The sequence below is a fragment of the Podarcis pityusensis genome (genome assembly GCF_964106645.2).
Source record: "Podarcis pityusensis genome assembly, chromosome: 5".
Lineage (NCBI taxonomy): Eukaryota > Metazoa > Chordata > Lepidosauria > Squamata > Lacertidae > Podarcis > Podarcis pityusensis.
Genome location: NC_138032.1, coordinates 4,500,827 through 4,513,241, shown reverse-complemented (window position 1 = coordinate 4,513,241; position 12,415 = coordinate 4,500,827). Strand labels below are relative to the sequence as shown.

At 49.5% G+C, this 12,415-nt stretch overlaps 1 long non-coding RNA gene across 1 annotated transcript; it reads right to left on the bottom strand.

The window, feature by feature from the left end:
* Nucleotides 1-3,111: 3,111 nt before the first annotated feature.
* On the bottom strand, nt 3,112-4,679 carry LOC308478188. The gene is made up of 2 exons (XR_013986895.1): nt 3,881-4,679; nt 3,112-3,560 (listed from the first exon to the last, which is right to left on the bottom strand). It is a non-coding gene; the product is annotated as an uncharacterized lncRNA (long non-coding RNA).
* Nucleotides 4,680-12,415: the final 7,736 nt, after the last annotated feature.

Below are 12,415 nucleotides of genomic sequence, written 5' to 3'. Positions count from 1 at the left end.
TAAACGATAAGGCGGGTATTGGGTGGAGGAGAGAGAGGTGGGAAAATATTGTTGAAACGATGCAGTCATAGGTATGTCAGTGCATTTAAATCTGAATTCTCAAATTGTTGTTATTATTATGGTTTTTGTTGTAGTGTCTTTTGCGGTGGTTGTTTGTATCGGAAAAAAAATGATTAAATAAATTTTAAAAAGCAAGGGGAGTCCAAGCTTGATTCATTCCAAATCATAAAAATTGGAGAGTTGGAAGGGGCTCCCCAAAACTCATCTAGTCCAGCCCCGCTGCAAGGTAGGGGTCGGACACTTCTGACGGTCTGTTGACCTCAGCTGTCATGCTGCTTACCAGCATGGGCAGAGAGGGAGGGGGGTTGCGTGTATAGAGACGCAGGTTTAACACAAAACGAGGGTCAAGATTTCAATTTATGTGTCACACTAAATGCTCTGATTCGCCTCCCAGCCGCTATAGGGAAGAACCTGAGAACGTAAGAAGAGGCGGCTGGATCGGGCCATCTTGTACGGAATGCTGTTCCCACAATGGCCAACAAGGTGCCCATGTAATAAATGGAAATCTGCCCTTCTTCCCTTATGGGGGACACAAGAGCCCCTATATAGTCCTTTGCAGGTTCTCCATCGGTTGGAGAGAATAACAGAGGCCAACCAGAGAATATTGAGAAGCAAAGAAGCTCATAAGCCTGATCTTTATTGATCTGTTGCAACAGGGTGCTCCCCTCACACGCAGGAAAGGAGGAGGACCCAGAACCAAGGTGTGACCGCCCTTATATAGACATTTTAAATTCCCTGCCCTGGAGCTCCAGACCACCCCTCCATACATCATACATACATCACCGAAGGGGTGTAAGCCAAGACCACCCCCCACAAACATCATACCTACATCACAGCAAAGGCGGTCTACAGCAGAAATCTGAGTGCGTCATTTTATCTCGTCTGACAGGTTACCTGTTAATGCTCACTTGATTGGATTACCTGGGGAGCCTGGCCAGTTTTTTGTAATGATAAATACTTAGTTCCTGGGCCAGGTCACAGGCTCACACCCTATTCAAACACATACATACCCTTAAGACAGGATTTGTGAAGGAAAAGACAATAGGGAGGCTTTTCCATTTTCCTTTGACCTTGCAGAGAAAACATTTGGTCAGTTTGTGAGTCAAAAATGGTTTCAGGTCGGTCTTCCTGTGCTGATCTATGTACATGCTTGGTTGGTACATTTATGAACATTTATTATATGAATCGGTGAAGGGGCAACATAGACACAGCGCCCCGGGAAGCTTGGCTCAGATTCTGAAGGCAGTGCGAGAGTGAGCCAGTTAGAACTGCAACAGAAAATTGCAGCGCAGAGCCAGACATCTTTCTGTAGGCTCCGTTCCTTTTCCCCACCCCTCTCTCCGCCCCTGCGAAGGTCAGGCAGCATCCTGGGGCCACGGGGCATACCTTCTTTTGCACTTCTGCAAACCTCTGGGTTTCGGGGTTGGGCTAGATGACCCGTGGTGCCCCTTCCAACTCTACAATTCTGTAGTTGTACGATTGCCCTCTGGGTAATGAGTGCTGCTGTTTTGTGCCCAAAAGCAGCATGCGGAAAAAGCCAAGTTTGAGTCTCAGCCTTTCCAGGTCAGGCTGAAATCCAGCCTGAAACCCCAGGGATAACTGAACTAATTTAGCATTGCATTCATACTGCAATTTGCATGCAGAAGGTTTCAGGTTCAATCCCCAGCCTTTCTACCCTAGAACGCTGCTGCCAGCCAGTGTAGGCTCTATGGGCCAGTGGGTCTTCCCACCCATATTCCCCTCCCCACCTGCTTGGCATTGTACCCTGCAGGCGATGGTGAAACATGGCCGCCTGATCATTGGGTGCTCTCTCCAAACAAGAGGGGCAGGGAAGGGGTTTTCCCAAGCAGGAACTGGCCAAGGATTGCCATAAAAGGTCCTGGTAGAGGCGAAGGGGCGGAGACAAGGACGACAGTGGGCGGGGCCTGGAGGGGAGTCCCTAAAACGGGCAGGCCTTCAAAGGAGCAAAGGGGGAGAGACCTCTTGTCTGCAAGGAGGGAAGAGAGGGGCAGAGAGGGACCACCGAAGCAGCATTCCCCAACCCGGCGCCCCCGAATGTTTTGCACTGTGGTTTCCATTTACAACTTTTATCACCGACCACAGTGTGTTTTGCAAACCTCCAGTGACTCAACGTGTGATTCTCTTTCTGCCTGACCCAGACATCTTTCCTTTTCCAAAACCGATTATTTGCATTGTCGATACCGATGGCTTTTGATCTGATGTAAATCCCGACCCACGGCTCCCTATTTATTTCCTAACACCGAGGGTCAAGAAGATGATGTAAACAACCTCTGAACACTGCTGTGGTTACAGTTATGGTTTTATATTTTCCTTGGCTTGGCCGTCTTATTGGCTTCCCACTCTGGGATGCTCAAAAAGTAATAAATGAGCATATGTTAAAATGCATTGGGTTGTTGTTGTTTTTTGTTTTAAACAAACCCTTTTGCCTAAATTCCAAACTCTGTGTGGGAACAGGCTACATGCACTCCTTGGAGGGAGGGTTAGAGGGGAGAGCACTCTGTATATGCTCAGAGGCACTGTTAAATGCCTTGCTTCACAACAGGCTCCACTGCAGTGTTCAAACCTTGAAGCAAAGAGTCTTTGCAGCAGCTCCCCCCCTCACTCCACTTCTCCTCCCATGGAGAGCAGCCCCCCTTGGGGGGAAGGGGAGGATCAGTGCTGGGGGGCTGCCCCCTCGCTCCTTTGTGCAGCCCCCAGAGAGCTCTGGCTGGAAAACAAAAGGTGCTTTTGTCCGGCGTTTTACGGCCCAGCTGGTGACTTTTTACCACCTCGGCTTTCACCCCAGATTCAAAGGACACAGATGCACTTTAAATCTGGAGGAATGATGGGGGGGGGGGTAAAGCCATTTAGCAGGAAGGCCCAGGGGTCTTTGATGGCTGCCGTAAATCTAGCCCCTTTGCCCTGGTCCCCTTCCTTCTGCACCTCTGGGGTATCTTGCTGCCTGCCCCCCTCCTCCATATCCAACCCCCCCAAATGCCTCTTTCCAGATTATTGGTTTCTTCGGCTGCCAACCAGATGCCACAACAAAGCTGCTTCTCTTATTTATTTTTCTCCAAGGAGCCGGTCGTCTTTCGCATTCAGAACTACGTCCAGATTTTCGGGGTGTCGTGGTTTTTTTACTTTTTGAAATACGGCAACCCTAGGTTTGGATAATAAAGGGTGCCTTTGCCCAAGGTCACCCAGTGGGCATCATTCCTCCCCCACATTGGGCATCTGAAAGACGCTTCTCCAGTACAAATTCAACACATGTGTCCATGTTCAAAAGCAGTGTAGTCATGTATCCTTTATAAGACCCACCTCCAGCCAGAGAGGATTGCCACTTTGCACACGGTCAGATCATTGCTTCTTGCCACCTGTCTAAACGGCACTTTTCTTCTGAAAAAGGAACACCTTGGGACAGGTGCACTCTGTATATGCTCAGAAGCACCAGCAGGCCGTGTTTTGTCAAACGAAAAGCTGGCAGCTCTGCGGGGTTCTTCCTGCGCATAAAGAAACATGTAGCATTTACTCATGCATTGTGGGAGGTCCGAACGTCATTCCCCAAAGAACCACATCTATTGTGTGGTCATCGCTGTGTTCCATCGCTGGGAAAATATGTCTCTGCACCCCATAATCTCCCAAACATGGGCCATGAGATGGAGCAACCTATTGGGTAGTGCTTGTGACGTCCTTCGTGATAAACCAACCCCCTAATGCCTGTTGTTGTTTTTTAATATACTTTTTTTAAAAAGTTTATAAATATATTTTTTAAAATATCATTTACCACTCCAGCACAGATGCTAGCTAGAATATTACTCACTTTAAAGAAGACTTGGAAGCTCACATCTGTCTGTAAACACACATTGGTCCCCAAGCCAAACCATGACTCACGGCGCAGAGGCGACATTCGAACCCAGCTCTCCCGGACAGATCAAAGCCTATCCTTTTATCCAGTAGATCAAAAGCTGGTCACATCCCATCTACGGGATGCAAATGATTCATCTCTCTTCCCCTGGAGACCTGGGCGTGATGGCACTGGGCGCCCCCTGGTGGCCGCGGGTGGTGGCGCCCGTCTGCTGAAGCATCCTGCTCTAACCGAAGGCTTGCGCCGTTGGCTTGCGATGAATGGAGCGGGAGCGCCATCTGCTGGTCAATGTGGAAATCACACGGGCTGCGTTTCCCCAGCTCTCGCGCAACCAGTGGGGTTTGGAGTTGGTTGTTTTTTTGGCAAGGAGAAATGAGCTTTTCGTGTCGTTTTGGTGCCTCTGAATGGGAAGAGAGAGCGACTGCCAATCCCCACTCGGGGAACTGTTGCTCTGTGAGGGGAATAGGGGGTCTCTGAACTCTCAGCACCCTTAGCAAACTAGAGTTCCCGGGGGGTGGGGGGGGGTGCTGTGACTATTCAAAAGAGCCCAATGCCCCGCTTGAAATGTATAGTGCACCCCAGTCCGGCTACGATCCTAAGCACACTTCCTCGAGAGGCAGTGTGGCGCAGTGGTTAGAGTGTCGGTCTAGGACCTGGGTTCAAATCTCCACTCAGCCGCATGAAACTCACTGGGTGACCTTGGGTGGAGAATCATGACTCAAGCTCCTTGTAGAAAGAGGTGGAATATAAAGGAACCCCCAAATTTGGAATCCCCTCCAGACAGATGCCAAAGTTTTGCACTTGTTTTGTACCCCCCTCCGGCTGAGTAACTGATATACCCTGTAATTGATATACCCTGAATAACCATAGTTTAGAGGTCCCAGGCCCTAAGACTATCCTCCACCAGGGCCAGGGCCTTCTTAGTGATGGCTCCGACCTGGTGGAATGCTCTGTCCCAGGAGACCAGGGCCCTGCAGGATTTAACCTCCTTCCGTCGGGCCTGTAAGACAGACCTATTCCGCCTGGCCTTTAATTTGAATTCAGCCTCATCTTTTATTTCCCTTCTCTTCCCTCCCCCTCCCCTTTTATGAAGATCACCTGCTCTGAGACCCCACAGCTAATTCTCCCCTGGCCTCCTCGCTGGCCCAAGTAGGACCAATTCAGCCAGCTTGCCCTGAGGATTATCTAATGCTTATTTCCCCTAAATTGATTTTTGATTTTTATTGTTATTCATGTTTTTATACTGTATTCTATGCTGCTTTTACAATTAAGTGTTTTAAATTTGTTGTTGGCCGCCCTGAGCCCGGTTTTTGAACCGGGAAGGGCAGGGTATAAATAAAAAAATATTGTTATTATTATTATTATTATTATTATTATTATTATTATTATTATACCAGGGGCTCCAGGCATCCCCCCTCAAACCCAACATTGGCCAAATTCCGGGGTTTGTATTTAATAAGGCTGATCTTAGTGTTTAAACTAACCCATGGGCTAGCAGTGAAAGGAACAGAACCAAACTGGAGGAGTCCTAAATGCCGATCACCCATCACCATGTCTTATTTTCCCCATTTCACAGATCAGGGATCCCAGGCTGAGCGAGACTTGCCGGAGGCCCAACTCTGCAAGCTGACTGATCCACTTCTTCCACCAAACAGCAAATCCACCGAGTGCATTTGCTCGAATGAATCTAAGCCAATTTCACTATCACAGCTGCTCATGAAAAACCCTTAAAATTGGTGCCGGCAGCTGGTTGCCTTGGTCCTCTCTGTGTGTGTGTGTCTAGTGATCTCTAGATAAGGTGGGCATTGCCAAAAAATGAATAAAAGCATGATTTTTTAAAAAAAGATTTTAAAATGTGCACAAATTTTGAACAGGTTATGTGCATATCTACGTAAAAGTTGGAGATGGTGGTTCATACGCACAGATTCAAATTCAGAAATAATAGTTATAATTCTAATAGATGGGGCACAATTGTGGTGAAGGCTTGCTTGTCTGGCTAGGAGCTGCCTGTTGACAGCCACTAACTGTTCAGGGCAACTGGTCAGCCAAGATCAGAGTTTCATGGTCGATATTTAAAGTTTAGTCAGTGGAGCGGGAGACTCAGGGCTGTGGGTTCGAGACCCACCTTGGGCAAAAGATTCCTGCATTGCAGGGGATTGGGTTGGGTTGGGTCCCTTCCAACTTGACAATTCTGTGATTCTAAGTAACCAACGCGGGTGGCGCTGTGGGTTAAACCACAGAGTCTAGGACTTGCCGATCAGAAGGTCGGCGGTTCGAATCCCCGCGACGGGGTGAGCTCCCATTGCTCAGTCCCTGCTCCTGACAACCTATCAGTTCAAAAGCACGTCAAGGTGCAAGTAGATAAATAGGTACCGCTCCGGCGGGAAGGTAAACGGCGTTTTCATGCGCTGCTCTGGTTCGCCAGAAGCGGCTTAGTCCTGCTGGCCACATGACCCAGAACCTGTACGCTGGCTCCCTTGGCCAATAAAGCGAGATGAGCACCATAACCCCATTGTTGTCCACGACTGGACCTAATGGTCAGGGGTCCCTTTACCTTTACCTTTTAAGTATCCAAACCACCTGGTTTAGACTGAAGCCAGATCTTCTGAGGAGACCCGGCTGATCGTTCCTACAGCCAAGAGATCGTCCCTTGGGTGGCTTCCAGATTACCTGTTTGTGGACCATTGGTCCTGCTTTGTTTGCGGGGAGGTTAGATAATGTTGCATCAAAGCTAAAGTCAAATGAATTAATATGTTATCCAAGCTTTCCAGCATGGTGAGTCTTCATTTGCTCACTTTCGTAGGAGGCTGAGTTTTATTTATGATATCTAGAGCCTGATTCCAGCAATTCCCCATTTTCCCCTCTGCTTTTCAGACCAGTCCTGCCAAGACGCTCATGACTACTGATGGACCAATGCTCTCAGTATCAGGGACTTCATGTGTTTGATGGACAGGAGGAGGATTTTACACCATATCTACAAGATCAAGGGTCCAGATCAAGGGAAATCATATTCCTGCTCAATTCTGCCTTGGTCTGACCCTGCTCGGAGTCCTGAGTCCAGTTCTGGGCACCCCAGTGGAAGAAGGAGATGGACAAGCAGAGGAGGGCGACCAAAGTGATGAAGGGTCTGGAAACCAAGCCTGATGAGGAACGGTTGAAGGACTTGGGTAAGTTTAACCTGGAGAAGAGGAGACTGAGAGGAGATATTATAGAAGGGAAAGCGACCCCTGACCATTAAGTCCAGTTGCAGACGACTCTGGGGTTGCGGTGCTCATCTCGCTTTACTGGCCGAGGGAGCTGGCATACAGCTTCCGGGTCATGTGGCCAGCATGACTAAGCCGCTTCTGGCAAAACCAGAGCAGCGCACGGAAATGCCGTTTACCTTCTCCGCTGGAGTGGTATCTATTTATCTACTTGCACTTTGACGTGCTTTTGAACTGATAGGTTGGCAGGAGCAGGGACCGAGCAACGGGAGCTCACACCGTCGCGGGGATTCGAACCACCAACCTTCTGATCGGCAAGCCCTAGGCTCTGTGGTTTAACCCACAGCGCCATCCGCATCCCTAGGAGATATGCTAGTCATCTTCAAATATCTCAAGGGCTGTCACACAGATGATGAAGCAAGCTTGTTTTCTCTCTGGAGGGTAGGACTCGAACCCAGGGCTTCAAGTTACAAGAAAGGAGATTCTGACTAGACATGTGTCAGAGATGTTTTAGCTGTGACTGCATTGAGGGGGTTGGACTAGATGACCCTCCAATTCCACAATTCTGAGAAGCAGAAGAATAGGCTACTGTCATTCTCTGCACTAGGCAGCATGCAGACAAGTGTCCTACTTTACAGAGCACAGTCCTCTGCTTCAAGGTGTCCTCGATTAGATGGGCTTGTGTGGCCCCAATTCAGCTTAAATTAAAAAATTATCATCGTTAAGGAATCCTAAGTAGGGGAACCTTGTCATTGCCCACCCACCATGAAATAGACCTAGCAGTCACACACAGATCACCTGGTCTTCCCCACAATGCCTTGCGCTTCCGTTTAAATCACAGCAATTATTTCTACCCATATAAATTAGCATATGCAGATTTAATACAAATCTGAACCAGTTTTGGTCGGTGTTCCCCTGAAGTGGTTTCTCGTTTTACCTGCTTTGGGTTAATCGCTCCCAGATTCCACGCAGATACAGCCAAGTCCAGCGCCACCTAGTGACTCAAGCGTGGAATGACACTTATCCACCCATTGCCGGCGGTTGCTTAGCAACCTTAGCCCTTTACTGACAGTCATTTAGGCCGCCGTTTGCCAACCTGGTGCCCTCCTGCAGATGCTTTGGACTACAACTCCCATTAGCCCCAGCCAAGCTTGACCCGGGGGCCTTGTTTCTGAAGGCAGATTTAGATCTAATGAGATCACAGGGTGGGGAGCAATCTTTTTTTGGGGGGGGGTGATGAGAAGAAGCCATTTTTTTTCTTCTGAGGGCCACTTTCCCTCATGGGCAAAAATACAGGGTGTATAGAGCAGAGCTGGTGAGGGTTTTCGCCTGGTGAGAGTCGGAAGGGCCAGGTTGAGAGAACTGGAGGGCCGCATTTGTGTCTTGGGGCCGAGATGCCCCACATTCCCCTTGCAGGAAAACTGTCAGGGCTGCCGGCCGCCAGTGAGTGGGGCTGCAGCCTGCGATGGGCGGACCCAGAGCCAAAGGTGGGTGCAGGCACCCCTCTTCCTCGTTTGTGACACCCCATTTCTCTCTCTTTCTATCAGCCCTCCCCACCTCTCCCCCCTTGTTTGACAGGAAAGCAGCCATCTCTCTTGCCAGAGCTCTGAGCTTAGGGCCACATTTCCCCATTCCTCTTTCCATCGCTCCCTCGCATGACGTTTCCCCGAGCGCCACAGATTGGCCGCCTCTGTCTTGAACGAGAGTCCTTCACCTTTGGGCCCCCAGACATTGGCGGACTGTTGTTGTTTAGTTGTTTAGTCGTGTCCGACTCTTTGTGACCCCCTGGACCAGAGCACGCCAGGCACTCCTGTCTTCCACTGCCTCCCGCAGTTTGGTCAAGCTCATGCTGGTAGCTTCGAGAACACTGTCCCACCATCCCATCCTCTGTTGTCCCCTTCTCCTTGTGCCCTCCATCTTTCCCAACATCAGGGTCTTTTCCAGGGAGTCTTTTCTTCTCCTGAGGTGACCAAAGTCTTGGAGCCTCAGCTTCAGGATCTGTCCTTCCAGTGAGCACTCAGGGCTGATTTCCTTCAGAATGGAGAGGTTTGATCTTCTTGCAGTCCATTGGTCTCTCAAGAGTCTTCTCCAGCACCAGAATTCAAAAGCATCAATTCTTCAGTGATCAGCCTTCTTGATGGTCCAGCTTTCACTTCCATACATCACTACTGGGAAAACCATAGCTTTAACTATACGGACCTTTGTTGGCAAGGTGATGTCTCTGCTTTTTAAGATGCTGTCTAGTTTTGTCATTGCTTTTTCCCCAAGAAGCCAGTGGCAGACTACAACTCCCATGGTCCTCTTCTGGCATAGCCAAAAGTCAAGGGTGATGGGAGTTGTAGTCTGCCAGTGTCTGGGCACTCAAGGCTGCTTTGGACTGTACAGGCATTCTCACAAATGCATAGGCATCTGGGTGCGAATGCCAACAGGAGATCATGTTCCTATTTTACTGTCTCCAACAAGGTTGGTTTGGTATTCTGCTCAGTTCCAAATTATGAATATTTAGATCTCAACAGGCCAAAGAGCACAGACCTTCACTTTCCATCTCATGGAGAAACACTACATTGCCCAGTAACAGTTGGCCATTGCTTAGTGGGAGAGCAACTGCCTTGCAGCTGGAATGTCCTGGGTTCAAATCCTGATAGCAGGTAGGGCTGGAAGAGCTTCCTTTTCAGAAATGCTTCCAGTACATTTCTGAGCACAATTCAAAGTGACCTTTAAAGCCCTAAATGGCCTCGGTCCAGTATATCTGAAGGAGCGTCTCCACCCCCATTGTTCTACCCGGACACTGAGGTCCAACGCCGAGAGCCTTCTGGCGGTTCCCTCACTACAAGAAGCCAAATTACAGGGAACCAGGCAGAGGGCCTTCTCGGTGGTGGCACCCGCCCTGTGGAACGCCCTCCCACCAGATGTCAAAGAGAAGAACAACTACCAGACTTTTAGAAGACATCTGAAGGCAGCCCTGTTTAGGGAAGCTTTTAATATTTAATGCATTACTGTATTTTAATATTTTGTTGGAAGCCACCCAGAGTGGCCAGGGAAGCCCAGCCCAGGGAAGGGTGGGGTAAAAATAAATTATTATTATTATTATTATTATTATTATCCTTGCAGACAACACTGAGGTAGATGTTGCAATGGTCTGACTCAGCAGAAGGCAGCTTTCTGTGTTCTGGAAAATTCTTGATACAGCTGACCCTGGGCATGCTTGCACTCTTGTGGTTGGCATCTGTCTGTCTCAAAAGACAATGGAGTTTGCCTCCGGGGGTGAAGTAAAGCTGCTGTGTTAGTAGCCCCAAAGTGAGCTCCCTGGGGTGCAAGTCTGGGCAATGCGTCTGGAGATCCTGGGCTGCCCAGAGGGCAAGACACCCCCCCCCTTGGCCTCCCTGATGTGGTCCAAAGGAAAGCAGAACAAGACATTTGGCACCCACTTGGCTGCAGGTGTTGCCGGAAGGAGACGTACAAGGAACCATCCAACCACCTTAGGGACTCTGCTCTGGATTTGTGTAGGATTAACTCCCCTGCCTTTTCTTTCCTTGAATATATCTGACAACTGGGCTGTGGGTTAAACCACAGAGGCTAGGGCTTGCTGATCAGAAGGTCGGCGGTTTGAATCCCCGCGATGGGGTGAACTCCCGTCGCTCGGTCCCTGCTCCTGCCCACCTAGCAGTTCGAAAGCACGTCAAAGTGCAAGTAGATAAATAGGTACCACTCCAGCAGGAAGGTAAACGGCGTTTCCATGTGCTGCTCTGGTTCGCCAGAAGCAGCTTAGTCATGCTGGCCACATGACCCGGAAGCTGTACGCCGGCTCCCTCGGCCAATAAAGCGAGATGAGCGCCGCAACCCCAGAGTCGGCCACGACTGGACCTAATGGTCAGGGGTCCCTTTTCCTTTACCTTAACTCCCCGGCCTTTTCTTTCCTTGAATATATCCAATAATTGGGAAACACTGGCCTGCGTGCGTTCCAATTGGAGAGCAGCCTTTTCCAAAGGAGTCATGGGTTTTGAAGACACTCGAACTCAGGACGCAAGGGAGAAACGTGCTAAGAGGAAGGCACACTTGGCAAATCCACACCGTGATCAACTCCCGCCCGGAAACCTATGTCCCCACTGTGCAAGAATGTGTGGATCCAGAATTGGCCTCCACAGTCACTTACGGACTCACTGCTAAAACCCTGTTTTGGAATATCTTACTTGGCTATGAGTGATCGCCAAAGAAGAAGAAGATATCCTGCAAAGGATCAGAGGTTTAGGACCAGAGATTTCTTTCTCCTTGAAGGGCTCTCTTTCCAGGGAGGCAAGCCCCATCTGCCCCCTCTACAGCATGGGCAGAAACCTCCTTGACCCTTGGACCCATTCTTGCACTTTATCCTCCAGAACATGTTTTTGCATGCAGGGGAAGCGAAGCTCCTAACTTGGCTCTGAGACCCATAGGCTTCTCTCACCTGGTTTAGCTGGCCAGTCAAAGCCGTTTCCTAGGGATGTAGCCGCTGTCTCATGCGGACAGCTTCCAGGAGCCACAGGTGAGAGCCGAGTGCAGGGTGGGGACCAAAGGAGGACAAACTCCCCCAGAAGGAGCATGACATGTCCCCCACCAGAGGTACCACTCCTCCCCTAAGATCCCGTGCATAGGTCTAAATTTTGGAGGTCCCAGGTCGCAAGGTGGTTAGATTGGTCTCAACTAGGGCCAGGGCCTTTTCAGTACTGGCCCCGACTTGGTGGAACGCTCTGTCACAAGAGACTAGGGTCCTGTGGGACTTGACATCTTTCCGCAGGGCCTGCAAGACAGAGCTGTTCCGCCTGGCCTTTGGTTTAGACTCAGTCTGACCCTTATGTTTCCCTCCCCTTATGGTCTTGATTTATCGGCTACTCTTAAAATGAGGTTGCATTTTAAATTGCATTTTAACCTGTATTTTAAATTGGTGTTTTTTTCCCCCTTTCCCCTCTCTTTCCCCCCTATTATGTTTTTACTGTGATTTTATTGGTGTTAGCTGCCCTGAGCCCGGCTCTGGCTGGGGAGGGCGGGGTATAAATAACATCTTTTATTATTATTATTATTATTATTATTATTATTATTATTATTACAGTCACACCTCGGGTTGAATGTGCTTCGGGATGAGCGCGTTCGAGTTGCGCTCCGTGGCAACCCGGAAGTAACAGAGCGTGTTACTTCCGGGTTTCACCGCTTGCGCATGCGCAGACGCTCAAAATGACGTCACGCGCATGTGCAGAAGTGGCAAAAAGCGACGCGCGCGTGCACAGACGTGCCATCGCTAGTTACGTTTGCTTCT